We start from the raw sequence: 27,794 nt of genomic DNA, 5'->3' as shown, positions 1-27,794 counted from the left end.
AGATGGACATCAGGCCCAAGAAGAAGTATAGTAAAACAAAATATGTTGCTTCTTCTCAACCTCCTCCTTCCTCTTCTAGAGAGAAGAAATGGGTGGATTTCTCTCAAAGTTTGTTTAAGGCCGTTTTGGCTCTGAAACCTCCTTCTTAAGTTTCAGAGCTTCGGGCACGTTTGACAATTCCTCCTTTCTTATTTTTTACAAAGACAGGGTGACCCTCAGGACTAATTCTTCATTTATATTTAAGGTAGTGAACAAGGTGCCTCTCAATAAGGCCAAAAACCTACCTCCCTTCTTTCCCAACCACAGAACTGGGGGGATACTGCATTCTCTGGATATTCACAGGCAGCTAAGATTCTATTTGGATGAAACAAAATCCATTAGAAAATCTGATCAACTGTTTCTTTCTTTCTTGGGCTTAAACTGGGCCAACCAGTTTCTAAACAAACCACTACAAGCTGTATATCTAAAGCCATCTTATTTTGTTACTCACTACATGTCAAATCTTTGCCCTCATGCCCTTGAGCTCACACTACCAGAGTTGTAGCAGCCTCTGGAGCTTTCTGCAAAGGTGTGGATGCGGGTCTATTATGGAGGCTGCCACCTGGTCAACTGAGCACACTTTTCCTAAACACTACACTGGAAAGGCTCACCCAGACTCTGCTACAGTTTGCTGTGAGGGAAAGGTTAGTTTGCTTTTTATTTGTTGTATTTTGTATTACTTTATTGCCTTTTTCTATTTTGTATACTGTTATTTGTTTTTTACACTGTGTTTTACTTGTACTTTGCTTTTAACTACATATTAAATCTTGAAAAGAGACCACAGCTCTGTCTCTTGTGAGTCAGACAGAATTTTTCCCACCTTCCCAACCAGTTACTGTTGTGTTCTTAAACACCACTGTCTTTCTAGTTGCCATCCCCTTATGTTAATTTCAACATATATCTCATTTGTTCTCTGCTTTTACTAACTGGTGTGAGTAAGCACCAAATTATCATTTTGTGAAATCACTCCTCTTCAACTATTTAAATTTATTGGCCATCCTGCTGTATTCCGTAGTACCAGAATGCAAATGTGACCACCCCTTTCAATCTATCTTGCTGTTTTAAAAATAGTGACTCTCCAATAAAACTTAACTTTTTAGACAGGTAAAACTTAAGTTATTATTATTTTTTGGAATGGGGGAAAAGAAAAATTGAATGAATTTCTTATATGGTTAAATACTACTTGTCCGTTCTTAAGGTTTACCTATAATATTTCAGAAAATAAAGTGGAATATTTGGATATTGAGATATATAAACTGGATAACAAATTGGAAACAAAGATACATAGGAAAAAAACATTTTGTAACTCTTTTTTACATTTTAATAGTGCGCACCCTTTACATTGTAAGAGAAGCATTGTAAAGGGGCAATTTATCAGAGGGAGTCGGATGACTAGCAGAATCGAAGACTTCAAAATAGAATGTAACCTCTTGGAATCCATGTTTATAGAAAGAGGGTATCCACCCAACTTTATTACTGATATAAAGAAGAAGTTTTAGAAGGCAGAAGTGATAGGTTTAAACCAACAATTACAGGAAATAATATAAATGAATTAAAAGTTCCACAGAAAACAATACTAACATCAACTTTGAAAAAACTTTGGTGTTAGAATATAATGGGATTAATAATATAACTAAGAAAAAGTTTTTGAAAGAATGGGAACGGTTTACAGCTATCACTGATATAGAAAATATACCGAGGGGCCCAAAGAAAGTAACATATAAAAATTCTAGGAATCTGAGACTAATACTAGAGAACAAACCTAAGAAAGTAATTAGAAATAAAGTGGGAACTTACAAATGTGGCAAGTGTAGTCAATGCCAATACATTATGAACAAGGAGAAATTCTATTTAGAAAGCAGGAAGAAATGGTTGGTCAACAAGGAATATTTCAATTGTGATTCAAAAGGGCTTATTTATTTTGCAGTTTGCACAGTTTGTAAATCCTTCTATATAGGTAAAACAGAGAGAAAACTCAAGAGAAGGATTTCCAGCACTATTATGAAATGTCTATTAAAAAAGAAACTAAAGCACTTTATAAACATCTAACCACATGTGCACAAGCCACTTTTGTTTTTCTAGTATTAGAACAAGTTAAATGTGACGGTAGGGGTGGACCATGGGAAGAGAGAATAGAAGTGAGGGAGTTGTGGTGGCAATTGACCTTAGATGCAGGGAATAAGCCAGGTTTGAATGAGTACATCTCTATTTTACCCATTCTAAAGTTAAGGTCTGCCAAGTTGTGAATAATCACAACACATGTTTCCTTTTCCATAGTTAAAAAATAAATAATAAATATATAAATATAATAAACAATTTTAGAGTCCAAAAAAGTTTCACTTAAGGATTTTTATTCAATATTTATTTATTTATTTATTTAATATTTATATAGTATTTATAGAAGTATATAATTTTAATGAATTGAAAATGGATGTAAGCATTTTTCTGTTGTTCTAAACCACAGACATTCATTTGTAAATAACTACAAATAGTTCTCTTAACACTTTTCTTGAGATCTGAAGTCTCAAATGCTTGGTCCACACCAAAATGCCAGATTCCACTTTCCTGGCTGTACCTCCACCACTTAACAAAAAACTTAAAAGGCCTAGGCCAGAGACTCAATCAGCCCTCTCTGACTCCAATGTATCTGCTGAGGTTTCAGAACCCAGAGTACATCTGGTTCCTACTCAGATGCCCCCTACCGAGACCCCATTGGAGGCTGGTAAGGCATCAGAGGCCTTGTCAGCTAAGGTGTCCACAGGCAGAGGTGAAAAATGAATCATCATATTGGAGGAATCAGAAAGTATCCTTCAGATCCTGATTAGGGAAGAGATCCCAGGGAAACTAATCAAGGTAAGTCAGGGTAATGACTGAGCGACCAAGCCTAGTGCAGATGGACATCAGGCCCAAGAAGAAGTATAGGAAAACAAAATATGTTGCTTCTTCTCAACCTCCTCCTTCCTCTTCTAGAGAGAAGAAATGGGTGGATTTCTCTCAAAGTTTGTTTAAGGCCGTTTTGGCTCTGAAACCTCCTTCTTAAGTTTCAGAGCTTGGGCACGTTTGACAATTCCTCCTTTCTTATTTTTTACAAAGACAGGGTGACCCTCAGGACTAATTCTTCATTTATATTTAAGGTAGTGAACAAGGTGCCTCTCAATAAGGCCAAAAACCTACCTCCCTTCTTTCCCAACCACAGAACTGGGGGGATACTGCATTCTCTGGATATTCACAGGCAGCTAAGATTCTATTTGGATGAAACAAAATCCATTAGAAAATCTGATCAACTGTTTCTTTCTTTCTTGGGCTTAAACTGGGCCAACCAGTTTCTAAACAAACCACTACAAGCTGTATATCTAAAGCCATCTTATTTTGTTACTCACTACATGTCAAATCTTTGCCCTCATGCCCTTGAGCTCACACTACCAGAGTTGTAGCAGCCTCTGGAGCTTTCTGCAAAGGTGTGGATGCGGGTCTATTATGGAGGCTGCCACCTGGTCAACTGAGCACACTTTTCCTAAACACTACACTGGAAAGGCTCACCCAGACTCTGCTACAGTTTGCTGTGAGGGAAAGGTTAGTTTGCTTTTTTTATTTGTTGTATTCTGTATTACTTTATTGCCTTTTTCTATTTTGTATACTGTTATTTGTTTTTTTTACACTGTGTTTTACTTGTACTTTGCTTTTAACTACATATTAAATCTTGAAAAGAGACCACAGCTCTGTCTCTTGTGAGTCAGACAGAATTTTTCCCACCTTCCCAACCAGTTACTGTTGTGTTCTTAAACACCACTGTCTTTCTAGTTGCCAGCCCCTTATGTTAATTTCAACATATATCTCATTTGTTCTCTGCTTTTACTGACTGGTGTGAGTAAGCACCAAATTATCATTTTGTGAAATCACTCCTCTTCAACTATTTAAATTTATTGGCCATCCTGCTGTATTCCGTAGTACCAGAATGCAAATGTGACCACCCCTTTCAATCTATCTTGCTGTTTTAAAAATAGTGACTCTCCAATAAAACTTAACTTTTTAGACAGGTAAAACTTAAGTTATTATTATTTTTTGGAATGGGGGAAAAGAAAAATTGAATGAATTTCTTATATGGTTAAATACTACTTGTCCGTTCTTAAGGTTTACCTATAATATTTCAGAAAATAAAGTGGAATATTTGGATATTGAGATATATAAACTGGATAACAAATTGGAAACAAAGATACATAGGAAAAAAACATTTTGTAACTCTTTTTTACATTTTAATAGTGCGCACCCTTTACATTGTAAGAGAAGCATTGTAAAGGGGCAATTTATCAGAGGGAGTCGGATGACTAGCAGAATCGAAGACTTCAAAATAGAATGTAACCTCTTGGAATCCATGTTTATAGAAAGAGGGTATCCACCCAACTTTATTACTGATATAAAAGAAGAAGTTTTAGAAGGCAGAAGTGATAGGTTTAAACCAATAATTACAGGAAATAATATAAATGAATTAAAAGTTCCACAGAAAAACAATACTAACATCAACTTTGAAAAAACTTTGGTGTTAGAATATAATGGGATTAATAATATAACTAAGAAAAAGTTTTTGAAAGAATGGGAACGGTTTACAGCTATCACTGATATAGAAAATATACCGAGGGGCCCAAAGAAAGTAACATATAAAAATTCTAGGAATCTGAGACTAATACTAGAGAACAAACCTAAGAAAGTAATTAGAAATAAAGTGGGAACTTACAAATGTGGCAAGTGTAGTCAATGCCAATACATTATGAACAAGGAGAAATTCTATTTAGAAAGCAGGAAGAAATGGTTGGTCAACAAGGAATATTTCAATTGTGATTTAAAAGGGCTTATTTATTTTGCAGTTTGCACAGTTTGTAAATCCTTCTATATAGGTAAAACAGAGAAAACTCAAGAGAAGGATTTGAGCACTATTATGAAATGTCTATTAAAAAGAAACTAATGCACTTTATAAACATCTAACCACATGTGCACAAGCCACTTTTGTTTTCTAGTATTAGAACAAGTTAAATGTGACAGTAGGGGTGGACCATGGGAAGAGAGAATAGAAGTGAGGGAGTTGTGGTGGCAATTGACCTTAGATGCAGGGAATAAGCCAGGTTTGAATGAGTACATCTCTATTTTACCCATTCTAAAGTTAAGGTCTGCCAAGTTGTGAATAATCACAACACAGGTTTCCTTTTCCATAGTTAAAAAATAAATAATAAATATATAAATATAATAAACAATTTTAGAGTCCAAAAAAGTTTCACTTATGGATTTTTATTCAATATTTATTTATTTATTTATTTAATATTTATATAGTATTTATAGAAGTATATGATTTTAATGAATTGAAAATGGATGTAAGCATTTTTCTGTTGTTCTAAACCACAGACATTCATTTGTAAATAACTACAAATAGTTCTCTTAACACTTTTCTTGAGATCTGAAGTCTCAAATGCTTGGTCCACACCAAAATGCCAGATTCCACTTTCCTGGCTGTACCTCCACCACTTAACAAAAAACTTAAAAGGCCTAGCCAGAGACTCAATCAGCCCTCTCTGACTCCAATGTATCTGCTGAGGTTTCAGAACCCAGAGTACATCTGGTTCCTACTCAGATGCCCCCTACCGAGACCCCATTGGAGGCTGGTATGGCATCAGAGGCCTTGTCAGCTAAGGTGTCCACAGGCAGAGGTGAAAAATGAATCATCATATTGGAGGAATCAGAAAGTATCCTTCAGATCCTGATTAGGGAAGAGATCCCAGGGAAACTAATCAAGGTAAGTCAGGGTAATGACTGAGCGACCAAGCCTAGTGCAGATGGACATCAGGCCCAAGAAGAAGTATAGTAAAACAAAATATGTTGCTTCTTCTCAACCTCCTCCTTCCTCTTCTAGAGAGAAGAAATGGGTGGATTTCTCTCAAAGTTTGTTTAAGGCCGTTTTGGCTCTGAAACCTCCTTCTTAAGTTTCAGAGCTTCGGGCACGTTTGACAATTCCTCCTTTCTTATTTTTTACAAAGACAGGGTGACCCTCAGGACTAATTCTTCATTTATATTTAAGGTAGTGAACAAGGTGCCTCTCAATAAGGCCAAAAACCTACCTCCCTTCTTTCCCAACCACAGAACTGGGGGGATACTGCATTCTCTGGATATTCACAGGCAGCTAAGATTCTATTTGGATGAAACAAAATCCATTAGAAAATCTGATCAACTGTTTCTTTCTTTCTTGGGCTTAAACTGGGCCAACCAGTTTCTAAACAAACCACTACAAGCTGTATATCTAAAGCCATCTTATTTTGTTACTCACTACATGTCAAATCTTTGCCCTCATGCCCTTGAGCTCACACTACCAGAGTTGTAGCAGCCTCTGGAGCTTTCTGCAAAGGTGTGGATGCCGGGTCTATTATGGAGGCTGCCACCTGGTCAACTGAGCACACTTTTCCTAAACACTACACTGGAAAGGCTCACCCAGACTCTGCTACAGTTTGCTGTGAGGGAAAGGTTAGTTTGCTTTTTATTTGTTGTATTTTGTATTACTTTATTGCCTTTTTCTATTTTGTATACCGTTATTTGTTTTTTTTACACTGTGTTTTACTTGTACTTTGCTTTTAACTACATATTAAATCTTGAAAAGAGACCACAGCTCTGTCTCTTGTGAGTCAGACAGAATTTTTCCCACCTTCCCAACCAGTTACTGTTGTGTTCTTAAACACCACTGTCTTTCTAGTTGCCATCCCCTTATGTTAATTTCAACATATATCTCATTTGTTCTCTGCTTTTACTAACTGGTGTGAGTAAGCACCAAATTATCATTTTGTGAAATCACTCCTCTTCAACTATTTAAATTTATTGGCCATCCTGCTGTATTCCGTAGTACCAGAATGCAAATGTGACCACCCCTTTCAATCTATCTTGCTGTTTTAAAAATAGTGACTCTCCAATAAAACTTAACTTTTAGACAGGTAAAACTTAAGTTATTATTATTTTTGGAATGGGGGAAAAGAAAAATTGAATGAATTTCTTATATGGTTAAATACTACTTGTCCGTTCTTAAGGTTTACCTATAATATTTCAGAAAATAAAGTGGAATATTTGGATATTGAGATATATAAACTGGATAACAAATTGGAAACAAAGATACATAGGAAAAAACATTTTGTAACTCTTTTTACATTTTAATAGGTGCACCCTTTACATTGTAAGAGAAGCATTGTAAAGGGGCAATTTATCAGAGGGAGTCGGATGACTAGCAGAATCGAAGACTTCGAAATAGAATGTAACCTCTTGGAATCTATGTTTATAGAAAGAGGGTATCCACCCAACTTTATTACTGATATAAAAGAAGAAGTTTTAGAAGGCAGAAGTGATAGGTTTAAACCAACAATTACAGGAAATAATATAAATGAATTAAAAGTTCCACAGAAAAACAATACTAACATCAACTTTGAAAAAACTTTGGTGTTAGAATATAATGGGATTAATAATATAACTAAGAAAAAGTTTTTGAAAGAATGGGAACGGTTTACAGCTATCACTGATATAGAAAATATACCGAGGGGCCCAAAGAAAGTAACATATAAAAATTCTAGGAATCTGAGACTAATACTAGAGAACAAACCTAAGAAAGTAATTAGAAATAAAGTGGGAACTTACAAATGTGGCAAGTGTAGTCAATGCCAATACATTATGAACAAGGAGAAATTCTATTTAGAAAGCAGGAAGAAATGGTTGGTCAACAAGGAATATTTCAATTGTGATTCAAAAGGGCTTATTTATTTTGCAGTTTGCACAGTTTGTAAATCCTTCTATATAGGTAAAACAGAGAGAAAACTCAAGAGAAGGATTTACGAGCACTATTATGAAATGTCTATTAAAAAAGAAACTAAAGCACTTTATAAACATCTAACCACATGTGCACAAGCCACTTTTGTTTTTCTAGTATTAGAACAAGTTAAATGTGACGGTAGGGGTGGACCATGGGAAGAGAGAATAGAAGTGAGGGAGTTGTGGTGGCAATTGACCTTAGATGCAGGGAATAAGCCAGGTTTGAATGAGTACATCTCTATTTTACCCATTCTAAAGTTAAGGTCTGCCAAGTTGTGAATAATCACAACACATGTTTCCTTTTCCATAGTTAAAAAATAAATAATAAATATATAAATATAATAAACAATTTTAGAGTCCAAAAAAGTTTCACTTAAGGATTTTTATTCAATATTTATTTATTTATTTATTTAATATTTATATAGTATTTATAGAAGTATATAATTTTAATGAATTGAAAATGGATGTAAGCATTTTTCTGTTGTTCTAAACCACAGACATTCATTTGTAAATAACTACAAATAGTTCTCTTAACACTTTTCTTGAGATCTGAAGTCTCAAATGCTTGGTCCACACCAAAATGCCAGATTCCACTTTCCTGGCTGTACCTCCACCACTTAACAAAAAACTTAAAAGGCCTAGGCCAGAGACTCAATCAGCCCTCTCTGACTCCAATGTATCTGCTGAGGTTTCAGAAAACCAGAGTACATCTGGTTCCTACTCAGATGCCCCCTACCGAGACCCCATTGGAGGCTGGTAAGGCATCAGAGGCCTTGTCAGCTAAGGTGTCCACAGGCAGAGGTGAAAAATGAATCATCATATTGGAGGAATCAGAAAGTATCCTTCAGATCCTGATTAGGGAAGAGATCCCAGGGAAACTAATCAAGGTAAGTCAGGGTAATGACTGAGCGACCAAGCCTAGTGCAGATGGACATCAGGCCCAAGAAGAAGTATAGGAAAACAATATGTTGCTTCTTCTCAACCTCCTCCTTCCTCTTCTAGAGAGAAGAAATGGGTGGATTTCTCTCAAAGTTTGTTTAAGGCCGTTTTGGCTCTGAAACCTCCTTCTTAAGTTTCAGAGCTTCGGGCACGTTTGACAATTCCTCCTTTCTTATTTTTTACAAAGACAGGGTGACCCTCAGGACTAATTCTTCATTTATATTTAAGGTAGTGAACAAGGTGCCTCTCAATAAGGCCAAAAACCTACCTCCCTTCTTTCCCAACCACAGAACTGGGGGGATACTGCATTCTCTGGATATTCACAGGCAGCTAAGATTCTATTTGGATGAAACAAAATCCATTAGAAAATCTGATCAACTGTTTCTTTCTTTCTTGGGCTTAAACTGGGCCAACCAGTTTCTAAACAAACCACTACAAGCTGTATATCTAAAGCCATCTTATTTTGTTACTCACTACATGTCAAATCTTTGCCCTCATGCCCTTGAGCTCACACTACCAGAGTTGTAGCAGCCTCTGGAGCTTTCTGCAAAGGTGTGGATGCCGGGTCTATTATGGAGGCTGCCACCTGGTCAACTGAGCACACTTTTCCTAAACACTACACTGGAAAGGCTCACCCAGACTCTGCTACAGTTTGCTGTGAGGGAAAGGTTAGTTTGCTTTATTTGTTGTATTTTGTATTACTTTATTGCCTTTTTCTATTTTGTATACTGTTATTTGTTTTTTTTACACTGTGTTTTACTTGTACTTTGCTTTTAACTACATATTAAATCTTGAAAAGAGACCACAGCTCTGTCTCTTGTGAGTCAGACAGAATTTTTCCCACCTTCCCAACCAGTTACTGTTGTGTTCTTAAACACCACTGTCTTTCTAGTTGCCAGCCCCTTATGTTAATTTCAAAATATATCTCATTTGTTCTCTGCTTTTACTGACTGGTGTGAGTAAGCACCAAATTATCATTTTGTGAAATCACTCCTCTTCAACTATTTAAATTTATTGGCCATCCTGCTGTATTCCGTAGTACCAGAATGCAAATGTGACCACCCCTTTCAATCTATCTTGCTGTTTTAAAAATAGTGACTCTCCAATAAAACTTAACTTTTTAGACAGGTAAAACTTAAGTTATTATTATTTTTTGGAATGGGGGAAAAGAAAAATTGAATGAATTTCTTATATGGTTAAATACTACTTGTCCGTTCTTAAGGTTTACCTATAATATTTCAGAAAATAAAGTGGAATATTTGGATATTGAGATATATAAACTGGATAACAAATTGGAAACAAAGATACATAGGAAAAAAACATTTTGTAACTCTTTTTTACATTTTAATAGTGCGCACCCTTTACATTGTAAGAGAAGCATTGTAAAGGGGCAATTTATCAGAGGGAGTCGGATGACTAGCAGAATCGAAGACTTCGAAATAGAATGTAACCTCTTGGAATCTATGTTTATAGAAAGAGGGTATCCACCCAACTTTATTACTGATATAAAAGAAGAAGTTTTAGAAGGCAGAAGTGATAGGTTTAAACCAATAATTACAGGAAATAATATAAATGAATTAAAAGTTCCACAGAAAAACAATACTAACATCAACTTTGAAAAAACTTTGGTGTTAGAATATAATGGGATTAATAATATAACTAAGAAAAAGTTTTTGAAAGAATGGGAACGGTTTACAGCTGTCACTGATATAGAAAATATACCGAGGGGCCCAAAGAAAGTAACATATAAAAATTCTAGGAATCTGAGACTAATACTAGAGAACAAACCTAAGAAAGTAATTAGAAATAAAGTGGGAACTTACAAATGTGGCAAGTGTAGTCAATGCCAATACATTATGAACAAGGAGAAATTCTATTTAGAAAGCAGGAAGAAATGGTTGGTCAACAAGGAATATTTCAATTGTGATTCAAAAGGGCTTATTTATTTTGCAGTTTGCACAGTTTGTAAATCCTTCTATATAGGTAAAACAGAGAGAAAACTCAAGAGAAGGATTTACGAGCACTATTATGAAATGTCTATTAAAAAAGAAACTAATGCACTTTATAAACATCTAACCACATGTGCACAAGCCACTTTTGTTTTTCTAGTATTAGAACAAGTTAAATGTGACAGTAGGGGTGGACCATGGGAAGAGAGAATAGAAGTGAGGGAGTTGTGGTGGCAATTGACCTTAGATGCAGGGAATAAGCCAGGTTTGAATGAGTACATCTCTATTTTACGCATTCTAAAGTTAAGGTCTGCCAAGTTGTGAATAATCACAACACAGGTTTCCTTTTCCATAGTTAAAAAATAAATAATAAATATATAAATATAATAAACAATTTTAGAGTCCAAAAAAGTTTCACTTATGGATTTTTATTCAATATTTATTTATTTATTTATTTAATATTTATATAGTATTTATAGAAGTATATGATTTTAATGAATTGAAAATGGATGTAAGCATTTTTCTGTTGTTCTAAACCACAGACATTCATTTGTAAATAACTACAAATAGTTTTTTTTAAAAAAAGTTTTTAACAGTTTTGAATGTTTTCATAATGTCTATTAACAACAGTTTTTTTGACCCGAAGATCTAATTTATTAGAAACTCATGCAATGTTAAGGAAATATTAGCAGCAAGATATTTGTCATAAAATCTACGTAGAAGTAAGTAATAATATGGTAATATGTAATGAATTATTCATGAACTTCGGGATAAAGTTGTTTTATTGGACGTTTTTAAATTAATTGGAATAGAATGATTGGTGTATGTTTTAACTTTTGCAGTATATAAATGTGATTTATTAAAATGGAGTGTATCTGATGAAGTCTTTATGGTTTAAAAAACGAAAACGTACTTGGTAGCGAGGAGACGTTAATGCGCTTTTTTTGACCTGTGGATTAAAGAGTGGAAAGTTTCCTGGTCTGTGTATTCTTCCAGTTTGGCAGCTTGGTTAAAACTTAAGTTACCTACTTTCACGTCTAACTCATCTAGTGCACACTGTAGTGTTTAGGATAAACAATTTTTTCATCTTACCTTTAAGTATTTATGCAAGAAAACCAGTTATTGGAGAGCCCACATTCTGCCTCTCAGTAGTCATCTTGGGATTAGTGCTTCTGTTTTCTACTGGTGAGAGAAGGAGTGCAGTTACATTATTTCCTGGAGACTGCTGATCACCAGAAAGCTTAATAACTGCTTTATAGGTGACAGCTTTGAATCTGTTTTTATATTCTGATCCTGGTGAGAATAGGACCAGAGTGCATTGATTCCTGACTCTTTCTGGTTGGAGAGTGAGTGTCTGTGCTTAACGTATCTGATTGATTCCACACCTTTCGGCCCCAGAACATGGACCAAAGCTCCAAAGGTGGTGGTGTCTCCATATTCATAAAGGATATGCACACCTCCAGACCAGTAGTCCAGCATAATGCATCTGAGATACTTCAGGTGCAACTAACATTGGGTAAGATGGCAATTCAGGTCATAGCCTGCTATAGGTCCCCAACCATGTCCCAAGACTCTCACTCCATGATCCTAAGCACCCTGGAAGCTATTAGGGTGCAGCCCAACACTCTCACACTAGGTGACTTCAACCACCCCTCCACAACTAGGAAAACTACTCATGCACCAATACACTGGCCCAACTCTTCCTGGAATTCATCAGTTCCAATGCCCTGGACCAGCTCATTCTTACACACACTAGAGGAAGCAACAACCTTGACCTGGTTATTACAAACATGGGCAACCATTGCTCTACACCAATATTCAATTCCTCCCTGGTTAGATCCTACCACAAACTAATCACCATGGAAATCCAAATCTCACCCACACCACCCGCAAAGGTTACCACCATGAAAAACTTCTCCAAAGTTGACTTTGGACTCCTAAAACAGAGGTGGCTAACTTCACAGCACCCATGTCAATGGAAAATAGATTTATGACTGCCAAATCATACACCAATCCACTGTACGAATATGTACATAAATGCATGGAACTACCCATACCCAAAAGAACCAGGATGCTCTCGTCCAAAAAAAGGAAGCCTATCTGGTGGTCCCCTGTCATTAATAAACTCTACAACAGAAAGAAGAAACTGTTAAAGAAAAAGGTGAAGTCCCAAGACTGGAAAAACTCCCTTATTAGCCTCAACAAAAAGTTGGGATCCCTCATCAAAACCTAAAGCCAGCTATGAAGACAGAATTGTGGCAGACACTAAAAACAACCACAAAGCCATTTATAGTTATATCAAGAATCTCCATGGCAATACCCAGGTTTGCTCTGAGTTACTGCACAATGGTACCTCCTATACGGAGCCAACAGATATTGACAACACACTGGCTGACAGATTCAGTGCCAACTTTACTCCCCCCCCCCCCAAAGGACCAATCACAACACCGGAGGAATGCCAGGCATCCAGCATTACTGCAGCACAGGTTAAAGCTGCATTGTCCAAGGCCAAGAATACAGCTTCCATGGGACCTAACAGTATCCCTGGATGTGTCCTGCATGAGCTACAATTTGAACTGGCACCACATCTGTGTGCCCTGTTCAATCACAGCCTCACCTCAGGCTTTGTCCCTACCAAATGGTGATCTGCTGCAGTCATTCCTCTCCATAAAGGGGGAGCAACTACAGACCCTGGGAATTATCAGCCCATTAGCCTGATGAGTCTGATATGTAAGGCTATGGAGCGCATCATCATGGATCTAATTAACAAGGATATAGGGAATCTCCAAACCCTAGATCCCATGTGATTTGGTTTTGTGAAAGGTAGATCATGCCTGCTCAACCTTGTTGACTTCTTTGAGTTAGTCACCAGAGGTGTGGATGAGGGCAAGGCAGTTCATACAGCCTACCTTGATCTGGCCAAGGCGTTTGATACAATTCCCCACTCAGGAATTATTGATGAACTCACCAAACTAGGCATCAACCTCTATATCACCAGGTGGGTTGAAACTGGCTCACAGATAGAATCCACAGTGTGAAAGTAGCAGACTCCAAGTCAGACTGCCGACCAGTCACAAGTGGAGTCCTACAGAGATCCATCCTGGGTCCTCTCCTGTTTGACATCTACTTCTCAGAAGTCCAGGCCAACACAGAGGGACTCTGGCTGTCCACGTTCACAGACAACTGCAAGCTGGGAGCTATTATTAATTACCCAAGTGATGTAGACATCCTACAGAATGCCCTCACTAAGACCAATGACTGGTGTCAAAACCATGGCATTAAGCTTAATGCAAAAAAATGTGTCATCATCCCCTTTGGAAAAAACTCAGTTCCCACTAATTACCACATCAATGGGAGCCCACTGAACACTGAAGGTGTTATAAGAGATATGGGGACACAGGTTGACAGCAACCTCTCCTTTGACCACCACATTGCCACTGTGGTCAGAAAGTCCTTCTATGTGGCACATCTCATTACCAAAGGTTTTGTATCCAGGAAGAAAGAGGTCATCATCTCTCTCTACTCTTGCCTCATTAGGCCAATCATCAAGTGCCCCATTTGGCATGTACCTCACTAGACACATGGAACAGCTGAAAAGGCCACAAAAGTACATCACGAAGAGGATCCTAGGCCTTAAACATGTCCTACATGGACAGACTCAAAAAAGTCCAGCTATTCTCTGTCTCATATTGTCTACTAAGAAGTGTTTTCTGCTTCACTTACAAAGCCATGTCTGACCCAGATCTGTTAGAAATGCTACATCTAAAGAAATCCCAATCCCTCCACACCACACGCTCCAGAGACCTCAACCTCATTACCACAATCAACAGAACATGCTGGAGGGACAGGTTCATAACCCAGAGACTGCCCATGCTCTGGAAGTGACTTCCCATACATGTCAAGCAGAGAACCTCACTACCCCTCTTCAAGAAAAATCTTGATGAGCAGATGGGAAATAGAAGGTTCACCCCGGGGATCACTCCAGTGGCACTACTTGATAAAGGCACTGGGAACTAATGTGGGTGGCACGATGCCAAGGCACTTCTATGGGCTAGGCTTGTAAAGGCTCCAGGGCCATTAGCCTGGTACACACCTATGAACCTATGAACAGGATAAATGCAGTCTAAAGGTCCAGAGATGCTTCCTCTAGGTCAGTTCCTTCTGGCTCTTGGACAGTTCTAATGCCTTCTAACCAATCTCACCTGGTTTCCCTTTAGTTCTGGGAATCACCCATATGTTAGGAATACTGCAACAGTGATTTCCATCTGGACATAGTACAGATGTGCAAGAACTTAACCATATCAGCAGATGTCCAACCCATCACTGCTGCAGTATTCCTTCCTGCTCTCCTTTCCCTCTTTGTTTTTATCTACTCTTCTCCTCTTTTCTCCCCATTGGTTCCTATCCCTTGAGAAACATTCTAGAACCAATGGGACTTTCTTACCACTTCATATTATGTCCCTCCAAGCTGTCCAGTCTTATGTCTCAGGGTTCTTCATGACTCCAGCTTAGAGAATTACGTGCGCATGTCTGCCTATAAACCCCCTGCGCTTGCAAGGTGAGGTCACATATCAGGCATATGATCCTGGGAGGGTAAATCTTTGTTTCCCTGGTCAGCAACAGCAGTGACAACCCATATGTTAGGAATACTGGACATAGGATCATAGGATCATAGGAGATTACTAGGCTAATGGACCTGGGGCCCTTACAAGCCTAGCCAAGAGTTTATTCCCAAAAAGAAACCTCAGTCAGCACCTGTCACCCCTGTCAGTGAGGGACACAGGTGGAACCCCTGTGACAGATTGTAGTTTCCTATCCACCCATCAAGGTTGGGCATGAAGAGGGTCAGTGAGGTGCTCTGTTTGATGTGTATGGGCTCTGTTTAATGTGCATGGGAAGTCTATTCCAGAGACTGGACAGCCTCTGGGAGACAAAACTGTCTCTCCAGCAGGTTTTGTTGATGTCGCATATTAGATTCAGGCCTTTCAAGTGGGTAATGGGCAAGGAGTTAGACTTATGGATATGGAGCATCTCTAGTAGGGCAGGGTCCGAGATTGCCATGGAGGCGAGACACAGATCACCTCTGAGCAATCTGTACAATACAGAGTAGAGTGATTAGTGATTTGAACCTGTCTGCATAGGATGAGTGTTGGAGGCCATGGATTCTTTGTGAGGTATTTCTGTAGCCTTTTCAGTTGGTGCAGATGTTTGGAGAGGTGCATAACAAACTGGGAGTTATACTCCATTATTGGTCTAATGAGGGAAGAGTATAGAGAGGTAATAACCTCCTCTTTTTCTAGAAGCAATCCCTTTACTTATGAGATGAACTAAGTAAAAGGCTTTTCTAACCACTGCTGCTACATGGAGGTCATATGTGAGATTGTTATCAACCTGCGTATCCAGGTCTCTCCCCACAGGTTGTGTGTTTAGGGGGTGCCATTGATGTGATAATCAGTAGGGGCCGTGTTTTTGCCAAATGGTATGATGATGCATTTTTTTGCATTTAATTTAAGGCCATGACTTTGGCACCAGTCATTAGTTGCTGAGAGGCCCTCTTGCAGTATGTTAATATCATTTGGAGAGTCAGTGACAACACCCAACTTAGTTGTCTGCAAACTTGGTCACCCACAGGCCTTTTGTCTTTGCCTGGATCTCTGAGAAGTAGATGCCAAACAGTAGGGGTGCCAGGACAAATCCCTGAGGAACTCCACTAGTGACAGGTCTGCTATTGGAGGTGGACATTTCAGTTTTGACATTAAGAGTCCTGTTGGTGAGCCAGTTGACCACCCAACTGATGAGATAGGGATTTACACCAAGTTGTGTTAGCTTTTCGATGATGCTGAGTTGAGATTGTGTCAAAGGTCTTGACCAAGTCAAGGTAAGCTGTAGATAGGTTCATAGGTAGGTACTAGGCTATTGGCCCTAGGGTCTATACAAGCCTAGCCAAAAAGGTACCCTGGCTTTCGCCACCCAAGAAAATTATTTTCCTGTGCCCCTGTCGAGCAGAGCCACAGAGGTGATCCCCGAGGTGAATTTCCTATTTCCCATCCAATCTACTGTTATAGTAAGTTCTTATATAACTGTACTGTCTTGAGATACTAGAACCCATATAATTAGGTATAAGGTATCTTTGTAGAGATTTATTTCAATTCATTTGTAATGTATACACCTGAACAGGTCTATCTTTATGAGAAAAACAGAAAAAAAAATCAGGAAATCTAGGAGGAGCAAGGCAAACTCTTAGGTCAAATGTCATAACATTATGCATAAATCATTGGGGGTGAGAGGGATAACTGCAATATTATCTTTCTAAGAAGTACTGGGTGATATTGATGCCACAGTTTGTAAAATAGGACCCCAATGATAATGCACTGAAAATCTAAGGCCACATTATAGCTGCTGGTAGAAGCACCTGTTTAAATAATGAAAACCTGAATGTTTTGCAGTGTTTCTTTATCATTTGTTAGTTCATCTCTAAGAAATGAAGGCATGTCAGCTGTTGAAGCAAAATGGTATTTTTGCATTTCCAAATGATGGGTATTGGTGGAAGGTTGACTAGTCTATGTTGGAAGGGTCAAGTTATGATTTATTTTCTATTTTGCAATGCTAAAAATAATAGTCAATCTTAAGTTTAGATGTTTGACACCAAGGAAATGATCATCCTGCCATCCAAACAATATTAACTGTTAAATTTCATGGGCTTGGTGTCTTCAATGTCTGTGGACATACACCCGTATAAAAAAAACATCACTACAGAACAGAATGTTCAATTTAGGTATTTAACATTCATGCATGTAGCAATCTTCAGGGTCAACAACATAATTAGAAATCTGGAGACTCTATTCCCTCAGTGTCCATGAAAATAACTGCAGAATATTCAGCACATCCGGTGCCTTTTTCAAATAGGGAAAGCTGAAAGGGTACAGTGTGCAAATAATTTTTACAGGGATTTATTTCTGTATAATATTAACATATGTTAAACATACTACGCATATTGCCTTCTGATTTCATGTTGAGGGTGAAATGAATAATTTTAGGAATGTTAATTATAACAAGTGCTTAGGCCTGACAGAGGTCCAACAGACACACACGTGGCAGCTGAGATATCTTACAAACCCTGAATCCGATATATCCTTCACAGGACTTACTATAGCCTCTACAAGTCATTTCCCTGGTATACTAGTTGACAGGTATCGATTGTATTTGGTCTTCAAAGCACAAAGTAGTCAATACTCTCTTGACAGCAGAAGTCATTCATAAATTAGTCCACTGATATTCGTTATTACCTTTATAGTAGCTGAAGTAATTTCAATTAGGTATTAGTACTGCATCTGAAATTAAATGTTATATCAAATGCTGGACATTTCTGGGTACCATATAAGTATCTTTCAGATTGAGATGATGAAATTCCACATATAAATGCCATTTGTTGGTGTGATGAAAGGAGGTACTGCCAGCACAGCTAGCTGGAATTTTGTAAATAATTATATGTCATTTGTGAATATCAAACTAATTTATGTAAGATGCTTGTGTTACACATGTATTAGAACTGAATGTCATGTGTATATCAAACTGCTATCTACAGATGTTTGTGTTGAAAAGGTATTTGTAAAGTGTTTATGTTGTATCCATTGTGTGCCCTAATGGAAGAGAACAGAAATGTGCATGCACTATTTTAACTGTTTAAATGTATATGTTAACAGAGGACTCTGGAAGGTTAACCCAATCCAGCAAAATTTAGAAAAATATTTGAAATTAAATTACTTTATAGGCTAGGTCATGAAGATGCTTCAATGCATCCAGAGACACAAAGTCTATACTAGGAAGCTTTCTGTATTGTCTTTGAGATGAACTAATTGCTACTCTGAAAGCATGAAGGAATGCAATTGTTTTATGACTTCCAGCATCTGCCAAAGATCTGAGCAAAAGCCCATGTATCAGTATTTTTACAGATAGATACTAAATAATGCCAGCTTCAGCAACGAGGGGTTTACATGGGAACTAGAAGTCAGATGACCAGAAATGATGTAATTTTGCAAGCTATCCCAGCAGTAATATTTTAGATATTATTTTGAGACGTATCTCAGTGAGACAGAGCATTCTGCATTCTGTCTTGGACCTGACAACAACAACAAGAACCATTCACCACATCATCTGCCTTGCACTACTATGTAAGTTCTTAGGGAACAGTGATTCTCTTAGATATAGTCAGGAAGATAGTGAAGCTTAGTTTAGATTTTGTTTTTCTTTATTTGAATGAGCCTGTACTGCAATGTTATTTTAAATAGTTCCTGTGGTTTTGAACTCTGATGTCACTGTGAATATACATATTTAATATTGTCTTCTTCTTCTTTTATTATTTATTATTAAATATATTAAACATTTCATTGTGGCTGATCTGTGTAGAGATATTTAAGTTTTGAGAGTACTTGCAAATTTATTTGGTGACACTATGTGCACCACTCCTAACAGCCTTGCTTTTGGTCAAACTACCATTTGTATTAATATTAATATTAGACAGTAAAATTGGACATCCCTTGTTAAGGGCCCTAAAGTAGCCGATAAGGAGTGACTAGTGGCAGTGGTTACTACCTTATAGTCTGGACAGAAAAGGGCATAGCTAGAAATCTGTGCCATCCTTTCCCAGGTGTGTGTGTGCGCGTGTGTGTGTGTAAATCAAACCTCAAAGAGTATGTATGCCAGCTACTTGGGCAGGGACATGAAGCAATGGTTGGACAGAGAGGTTGCTGAAGGTCTTCGCTTGGTCACTCAGCTGAGATCTCAACTCTACAGCTGTGCCAGTGGGGAGTCTTACTGGGGATCTGGAGAAAGAGGGAGAAACCAGCCCCAGAATTACTGTGGTCTGTGTGTGCTCTTAAGGGAAATTGCACTTGATGCAGAGAGCTGCATCTGGAAATACTGTGTCTGTACCTGTTATCCTCTCAGTGAACGTCCTCCCAGAGGTGCCAGTGGTGAGGATTGAGGCTCCTTCATTACTGGTCCAGTGATGGGTAATCACAGTTGGCATTATGCCAACACCACCACTCAGTTGTGTTCAATGTAATCAAAAGATTCACATAAATATGGTTACAGATCAGTAATCTGCAACTGTGTTCATGTTTTGAGGCTCTCTGAGTTTATATTTTTCTCTCTCGTTACATATCAACCTTTCTCCTTTATTTCATATCCTAGCTGGCACTGTCCTTAAACAGTGCCTCCTTAATACACAAATAATAATAAAAAACAATATAACCCAACATTGAGGCATTGATGACTATTTTGTTGATGCTTATAGGCATGAACTCTGGCTTTCCCTCTGATGTAGAACTCTAGTTGTAAAATGAGGCAATTTACTACCCCCAGTGTCATTTTAGGGTGGAAGAGGATCATATGGCAGTCACTAGTTAACAGGAAATATTGTTTTGGTTGAGTTGTAGGTGAGAACTGAAAGCCAAAAATGATGTGCCTTACTTTTATTTGACATACTAACTTAATTTAAAAGGAATGCAGTAATGCTGCTTGAGGAGTGGCTCAGCCTGGCAGTTCAAAGTCATGGTATGTTGCATAACAACAGCGTAAATGTTCTTCAAAAGAATGTAGTGGTGAGATCTTCAGTGTCCTGGTACTTACTTTGCAAGTTGGACTACCCCTTCCATGTATCTCCAACTTGCTCTTCACAGTCTCAAAAAGTCTCTTCAACTGCATATACAGTCATTCTTAAAGTGGACCTTGGCTTAGTGGTACCATGAGCAAGAGCCCACAAATCCATTCTTTGTAACATGTTGGATCCCTTTTTCATTCATGCAATTTTGGAATGTCTTTGTTAGCTACCTGAAAACAACATTGCAACACACACACACACACACACACACACACACACACACACACACACATACACACACACACACACACACACACACACACACACACACACACACACACACACACACACACACACACACTCACACACGCACGAACACACACACACACACACAAACTGACAAATTCTGTCCTTTTCATATAATATCTCCACAGGTGACACGTGTTAAAGGGAAGATGTATACTGTGAACACTGAAAAAGATGGCTGACTGATATCAGACTTTCAAGCATATAACAACTAACTCAGCCATCTGCCTCATTTCCAAGCAGGATCTCAATGCCTCCCAGTTTGGGTACCACAGAATACTGCCACTGATGTTCAGCCCACTACAATGCTGTACACCCAAATTGCTATAACTTGAATGAAACATCAGACAAAGATCCCAGCTGCCTGTTCCTGTAATAATTCAGGTAGCTGTTAGAGATCCTAAAGTACTTGCTTAATGAATATCCACAGGAATTTCTATAGCATCTTCTCCTGATTTCCCATATTCACCTTGAATACCATATGCCTTGACAGGAAAGGGCCACTTGGATTGGTGCTGTTAATCTGATGAATGATTTTAGCTACCTTAAACAGAAAGTCATTCAACTAAGAGAAAAAAAATGAGATTAAGAATACATTTGTGAGGTATTCCTGGGATATGAAAAATCAGTGGTAAAAGGCATCAAAAAATAAACTTGTTATGCAGAGAAATTTAAAAAGATTGTGGCTGTAGTGGTCATATTTTAGAGAGACAGGCAAGCCTACAGACAGAAACAAAAAGGAACTTAGACACCAGTATCAAAAACTTCCAGCAATCTCCTAAACAGTAGATTTCAGAGCTTTCACTTCGTTTACACCAAGCAACAGGCTGGTACCAGTGTTTCCAAAAGTACTGGTGTATGTTTTTGTAACAGTATCTTACCTGAGATTGCATGCAGGGAGTACTTTTTTTAATGACTTTTCCTCTTTCTTTTCCCACCTCAGCTGCCAGTGATGTGGTTCACATTCCTGTGGCAAACCAACTTCAAACCCTAACGCAAATCTAAACAGGCTGCTCCCAGCTGCAAGTTAACAATAACAGCCGCAGTAACAAGTAAATAAACCTAAACAACTCAATTGACTTGATACTCATACCTGTAATGTTAATAGTCATGCAAAAATAAACAATATAAGAAGGCATTAAATATATATGCATGTACATCACATAAATGGATGATGCTTATTATACAATAAAATAAATACTCCCATAAACACTTTCTCCACAATGACATTATTAAATAGAACATTTTCTTTCTTCACCCCATACCACTTACTAGTAAACTAATGATCTCATGCATCAGTCGAATGTGTTCATGTAGTGGTATCAGTGCTTGCAAATATTCAAACCTTAAGCTCACATTGAAATTGCTTTTTTTTAAAATCAGAATGTAATTCAAACTCATGAGCTTCACTCCAATATCTGGAAAAAAATAGTAGAATTTTATATTACATTACAGAGCAAAACAGAACAAACCATCTGTGACACAGCTCTAAAATATTTTCTGAACATTCTAAATACTATCCAGTTAATAATTAGGTCTGTTAAGCAAAATCTTACCCCACTGGCTAAACCATAATGTACAAAAAGGTAATTTAGCATAAAAATAGCATATAAATATTTTAAAATCTGAAAGTCATATTGTTGCTAAATAGTATTCTGAAGAGCTCAGAATGAATGCAAAGCAAGAAAGAAAAAAAAAACATGTATCACACTAATACATCCCACTTTAAAACATACCAGGCCAGGCACTTAATAACCCAAAGATTGTGGCACAAAGTTATTAACTTGTTAGGAAGCTCCATTTCAAAAATAGAACAAGAAGGTCACTTAATAACAGACACTTCCACCACATTCAAATTGTTTGCTAAACAGCTCAAAAATACAATTTGTACATTTGGTTCATAAGCAGTTAATATTCTCCACCTTAAACCTTAACTTAGATACTTTTATTCATATTCTCTTCTGCCAAAGTTAACTATTCAAGAAATAATTAACTGGGAAATTTGCCCATTTAAGCAACTGTATGCTCATATGGCTTCACCTCAAATTTTTAAAATGTTGTGATATTTTATAGCCTAGATCCTTCAGCATATTATCAGCGTATTAACCACTGCCATCTGCCCTCAATTTTAAATGGTATCCGCAACAATATTTCTCATAAGACAAGCAAACCTTTTCACATCATATTGTCCCAAATATCTTCTTTATCCTTAATCTCCTTTATCAGAAATTCAAGAAAATGCTATACTTTCCCAGCCCACATCTCATGTTAACACCTTTACTATTTGTAACCCCTAACAATATGACTTCAGAGTATGGCACAGTAATTTAATTACTTTCTTGTGCATTGCTGACGTATTCTCACTAGCATAGATTACTGGTATATTTTTATCAGCTTGACCAAAGTGTTTGATTTAGTGCAGTGCCTCCATCTTCTTCTACAAGAGTTACCATGTTATTGACATCATCCACATATCAACAATGGATGCATAGTCATCTCATTCTACACACCTGCAAAGGTAAATTAGACAAATCCCTTTTCAAGCCAAATCAGCTTAACCTATGAGTTTTTTTGTAGGCCTCCTGCCATTGTCCCCTGCTGCTTACTGTTTTAATTAACATTTTCTGGATCAAATATCCTAACATTTCAGCATTATTTTATGCTGAAGACATGGTCATCTGAAGTTCAAATTCATTCCACTCATACAACAGCTCTTAAATTACCTCAGGGTAGTTCAGACTTGATTCAGTTCCTTACACGTATCACTAGATTTCAAGAACACTAAATCTATGCTCTCTGATGGGGCTAAATGCCTAACATTACCACCAGCACTGATCTATTACCTCACATTCTGTGGATTTCTGTGCAGTACTTCAAATACTCAAGTTTCTATCTCAATCCACACATTACCTACTCCTCACATCCCAGATACATACTAGGCCAAAGAGCCTCGAAGATATCAATCACAGAGTCTCAGTGTTAACACCAGATGCAACAAACAGTCATAGAGTCTCGCTGTTAGCACCTGTAGCAAGAAGCAGTCATAGAGTCTCACTGTTAATTCCAGAAGCAAGAAGCACAATCTCTGAGGTGTACTTCTGTCACTAATAGAATACAGCTTCCTACTTGTGGCTTCAGTACCCTCCATTAACTCCAAACTCTGCTAAATAAAGACTATAAATTTACGAGTAACTCACCCCAGTTGATATAACACTGCACCTCTCTCGCCAATGCAAATATTTTAACAATCACACTAACAGACATATTAGTTTCCTCCTTGCTGATATACAAAATTCTTATGTTTAATTACTGTTTCCCACAGGCTTCCTTTCTTAACAACAAAATGTCTCATTAAGTCATCTGGATCATGGTTTCATCCTTCTATATCAAGGAGTTAAGTGGAGGAGAGTAGGAGTGAGCAAACAATATTGGTTTGCCCATCCCAAGGAAAGGGAAACAGTTCAGTCCACCACAGTACCAGCACCTACTGAAGGGAGGGTGAAGGACATGCTTGGATCTGACAGGCTACATCCACATAGCGGCATTCATGAAGCATAGGAAGAAATTAGCATGCTTACAAAGAAGGGTGTAGTAGGCCTTTGCATTAACCACTATAGTAGATATTAGGCCAGAAAACAGGAAACACCCCTCATGACTGCCATCATGGCAGCCACTCCATGAGCAAGTCTCATCCTGGAGACGGGGAATAAATGGGAGAGTACTGGCTACGAGATGGTCAGCTGGCATGAGGACAGAAAAGTTAAATCATCCGATACTTGGAATCAGGATGTCAATCCCATCACTGCTTTCATTGTAAGCTGTTCATTAGAATGCTTCACATAAGCTATGGGATACTTTTCTACTCAAACTAAGGACCTACCCTTTCTTCATTCTTCACTAGTAATAGTCTCAGCTTAACAGCCACATTCATTAATTATTTCACATGCAACTGTCAAGATGAATATTTTCTACAGAGTGATTCAAGTGTAAACTCCAGCTGTCTGACTAGTTAAGGTTAATTATTTATTAGCTATGAAATTTTGCACCATTTTGTTTGGACTTGACACTGTACTGTGATTGTACTGTTACACTGTAATATTTGTTCTTTATAGCATGTACATAAGTTGCTACTTTTGTTTTGCAGAAAGGCTGTAACTGAAAAATGTACCCCTGAGTTCAGTCTACCTACCTTGAATAAAATACATTAAACAATTAAAATTAATTATTTGATCTATTCTAAAACTTCACGGTGAGTACAGCTGTTCTGATGTTAATTTGTTTTCATTCAAGGCTTAATTATCCAATAATGACTTAAAGGAATATACGGGCTACATTGAACCAGTTTTGTCACAACAGACTTTGTTGAACCTGTTTAGTCTAATCCATATTTACTCACTTTGCTGGATTGGTTTTACTGAGATCACAAAACTTTAGTGGGGAAACATTTCCTACCAACTCCAAGGTTGCGCAGTCTCAGTTTATTTAGGTTGGGTTGGTATAATGCTTAAGGTGTTTACTTCACAGATATGAGGTACAGGGTTTGATTCTCACTTTTATATACTCAATGAGCTGAAATAGCTCAGTTGGGAAAATATTACACTAAAGATCTAAAGGTCGCTTATTCAATCCTAGGTTTCGGTGTGGAAGCTTTTTTGTGTGCTCCAGTGGCGCAATTGATTATTACATGGTATTTATAAAGCAGCACAAAGCAATGCCAAGGTTGTGAATTCAAGCCTCACCTGGAGCATGCAGTTTTTTGCAGAGTCAGTGGTGCAACAGGTAGCATACTTGCGTTTGGTACAGAAGGTCATAGGTTCTATTCCCACATCAAGTATTAAACAGTGAAACATTGGACATTATAGTAACAAAGAAATGGATCCATATCAGATGATTGAGTTTTGAGAAACTCAAAATTCATACGGTCGGGACCATATGATCAAGTGTCCAAAAACTTGAACATCCAGAAAAAAAACACAAAAATATTACTTTTTTATGTTTTTGCAGGGCAGCAAGCCCCCCCCCCCCGGAAATTAAATATACTAACTCCGAGATTGCACTACAGTGAGGAAATGGGTAAATTTCATGTTCTGCACTGTATCGCAATCTCCATTCAAATTACATGGTACTTATAAAGCAGCACAAAGCAATGCCAAGGTTGTGAATTCAAGCCTCACCTGGAGCATGCAGTTTTTTGCAGAGTCAGTGGTGCAACAGGTAGCATACCTGCGTTTGGTACAGAAGGTAATAGGTTCTATTCCCACAGTGAAAAACTGGACATTATAGTAACAAAGAAATTGATCCATATCAGATGATTGAGTTTTCAGAAACTCAAAATTCATATGGTCGGGACAATATGATCAAGCGTCCAAAAACTTGAACATCCAGAAAAAAAACATAAAAATATAACTTTTTTTATGTTTTTGCAGGACAGCAAGCCCCCCCCCCCCGAAAATTAAATATACTAACTCTGAGATTGCAAGTGAGGAAATGGGTAAATTTCATGTTCTGCACTGTACCGCAATCTCCATTCAAAACCTTCAAGTTTTCGGAAACTCAATCACATGGTCCTGACGCGATTATCTCATAGGGATCCCAAAGAAACATATTCTGTTGCCAGTGTGATCATCTAGTTTATCCAGTTTCCATGACAACCAACCAAGTCAGCTTGGAAGTCAATAGAGGAATTACAGTAAGCAAGTATTTCTGATTCATTTTTGTAATTAAAGAGAATGCTTAATTATTAGATACCTTATGATTTCAAAGGTACATGAGAAAAAAATAAAAGATAAAATAATTATTCCAGGAATACATAAGTCCAACACTTACTAATAAAGAGAAACAGAACAGATACAAAACCTGTCTCGGGTCTCTTTGTTAGAAGCATAGAAGCCTGCTATATTTAATTTCTCTGTAATTTCTCTGTATGTTGCTCATTTTCTTACACAGGTCTTAATTGACCTGTGGTGACCTGCTACAGCCATACAAAATATTATCTAGTTACTTATACTCCCATTTGCAAACTACAGAAGGGCTCCCTACCGTGTGAAAAGATTCCTCCATTCCAATTCTTGTTAGTGCTTGCCTTGATATACTTATTTCTTATGTTTCTGGTGTGGTCAAATGCATTTCATCACTGTGCCATTTCTAGGGTCGAGTGTGTCAAGTGTTTATGATTTCTTTTCTTATGCAGTTTGATGTTGTCAGATCTTGTAAATGACTGGCTGTTATGCATCATTATAAGACATACCTCTCAGCTGTCCAGAATTTTTGCAGAATGTACAGATATTGTCCTTATATTTTTGGTATGCTCCTCTTACAATCTGTGGTTTTCTGGCAAATCATCAAGGACTGTAGTCATTAAATAATGAAAGACACTTGAGTTTCAGACTTCACATCCTTCAGAGAACATGAATGCTAACATAAAACTTTTTATTCCAACAACTTTCTAAGTTTAATTTATTATTATTATTATTTTCATTTTTAGCCCTGTCACAGCTGAATCCCATTAGCCATGTTCTGGAGACTCTTTCTGATCTTCTCACCAACATTCTCTGGCTTATGTCCTTTTTATGTAGCTTTAAAAGTTAGTTGTGTATGCTTCTTTGTGTTTTCCTGTAAAAGTAGTCCGTTTTCTTTCAAATACAAAGAAACATACTAAACAGCACATATAAATAAAAAGTATATAAGATTAAATATTATAAAAAAATCACACTACACTGTGCATCAGAGAAGAATTAATGTATAGAAATAAGTAAATGTAAACCCTTATTATGCATCCATAGTCACAGCAAAAATAGTATGTTTGCTCTGAAGATGACAGTTTTGTCCTGAACAAGAAAGTCTGTGTGGAAAGGTTCATAATTAGTTGGTTAAGCATACTAAGATTTGCTTTAAAATAATCAGTGTCTTTGCAAGTTACTTTATTTATGCCTTCCATTAACAATTAAGCACTGTTTTTGTTTAGGAAGGAGTGGTTATCCTTTATATCTGTGTGTATAACTGTGATTATAGTATAGATGTGCATTGGAGCAGCTAACAGCTTTACATATACATTTTAAATGTTTCCACGAGGCAGACAGAAGAAACTGCTGCAGAAGGGAAATCAGCATATTTAGTACCAAAAAACTGATGCG

Source organism: Protopterus annectens, chromosome 6.part1 (assembly GCF_019279795.1).
Source record: "Protopterus annectens isolate FY-2018-M chromosome 6.part1, PAN1.0, whole genome shotgun sequence".
NCBI lineage: Eukaryota > Metazoa > Chordata > Ceratodontiformes > Protopteridae > Protopterus > Protopterus annectens.
Note: the sequence above shows the minus strand (reverse complement) of the source record.